Raw genomic sequence first — 1,991 nt, 5'->3', positions numbered from 1 at the left:
CATCTTGGAAGGGTTGAGGGGCGAGAGGGATAGCATTAAGAGATATACCTAATGTAAATGACGAGTTCATGGGTACAGCACACCAACACGGCACATGTATACATATGTAACAAACCTGCATGTTGTGTACATGTACTCTAGAACTTAAAGTATAATAAAAAAGTGTATGCATTTTTGTAATTAAATTATTTAATATATATTACTACATAATTATAATTAACATGTTTTTTGACATTTAATATAAAAATTTAAAGACACATTGGATAGTGAATAACTACATACCTCCTTACATTGAAAATAATTAACTTGTGAATTTCCCTTTACTAAGTATTTTGCTAATAATTACCAAACCATTGTTATGTAGCTGGAACTGAGTAAACACTATTTATATATCATTTCTTTTAACTTTCTCAAACCTGTTTATATGTATGCCCATTATATAAATGAGAAGACTATATGAGAGATTAAGTAAATTACCAAGGTTTCATAGGTATTGAAGTGGCCCTTCTTGGCGCCCTTGAGCTCACCAAGCTTTAACTTTCAGTGTCTCATGCAACATTTAGATGCTCAGTACATGGTCAGTGGTCAATGTATTGAGGGCATAGTTTCTACTGCCAGGAAGCTTAAATAACCTCACTTAATGACCTCCTGAGATGAGGCTTGAGAAGGTGACCCCTGCAAGTTGCTGATAATTAGTGAAAATCAATACGAAGGATGTTACCATCTTGGACACTATAAATAAGTCAGCTCCAGGTGGGGAAGGAAAAAAAAGACAAACAGAAATGTGTGGGTATGTTTGGTTTTCTAAGAAGATTATTTAAAAACACACCAGACTGCCATTGTGGGGAGGAGCAGAGGGAACCAGCAGGCATGGAGCAGTCCTTATGCATGATAGTCACTTTCTCTGTACTCTTTCGTTTCATTTTCACACCCATCCTGCCATGGCATATTTTATTTCTTTTATAGATAAGAAAACTGTGGCTCAGGCATTATTCCTGACTTACCCAAGGATGCCCATCTAATAAGGAAGAAATCTGCATTTGAATCCAGGTCTGTCTGTCTCCAAATCTGTCTTTACCCTGCCAGAATGAATCAAGAAAGAAATAGCTTTGAGCCTCTGCTATGTGTTGGTCTCTCTGGTGTGTACAGCATGACATGGGGTGTGTGACATCTCATCCATATCAGCTTTGGTGTCAAATAAACTCCAGTTTGAATCCTGGAAAACTGATACTTGATCTTTACAATTTTTATTTAGAAACTTATAATAATAATAAAAAGAAACCCAATCTTACAAGATTATCATAGTGAATCCAAAATACTATTAATTATAAAATTCTTGACAGCTAATAGGTGTTTAGACAGGTTTGTGCTCTTACTCTTCCTACCTTTCTCTAGGTAGGAAATTAGAGAGCTGGGCTTCGATTTTCCAGGGTAGCTGAGAGGGCTTTATGAACTGACTCCCCTCCTCTGGGGCTTCGTGTTCTCCTCAGCACAAAGGGCAGTAGACCAGATGTCATTAGCAAGGACCAAGCCCCAAGGGCCACAGTGAATCAGGCTTCAAAAATGAGATGGCAAATATCCTCCATCATTCTATGAAGCAGTGTGAGCAGAGAGCAGGGAAATGAATCTCATGCTATTCTTTTCTGAAACAACAGGAATACGAACCCTCACCACCCACCTCGCTGGGATCTGGGAAGGATTAATGAGACATAATGCGCAGTGCTCCACTGAGAGCTATTACCGTCTTACAGGGGGAAAATTCCCATTGTTGCCAGCAAACACGACTGACAATTTGATGAGGTGTGAATATTTTTAGTGTAACAGTATGTAAACACTGCTTTTTTCATCCAAGTCATCACTGTGCACATACCCTTATGCATTTTTATGAGGCCATTTCTCTGTGGCTGTAAATAGTCTGTGCTTGCCCTTTTCCATGAGCTCGTAGAATGTGCTGACCAGGGGCCAGGCTGAACTTCTAAACTGATTCCTAG

The sequence above is a fragment of the Rhinopithecus bieti genome, unplaced genomic scaffold (genome assembly GCF_001698545.2).
Source record: "Rhinopithecus bieti isolate Rb0 unplaced genomic scaffold, ASM169854v2 scaffold_9237, whole genome shotgun sequence".
In the NCBI taxonomy this organism is placed as follows: domain Eukaryota; kingdom Metazoa; phylum Chordata; class Mammalia; order Primates; family Cercopithecidae; genus Rhinopithecus; species Rhinopithecus bieti.
The sequence above is the reverse complement of the archived record's forward strand: the minus strand, read 5'-3'. Positions refer to the sequence as shown.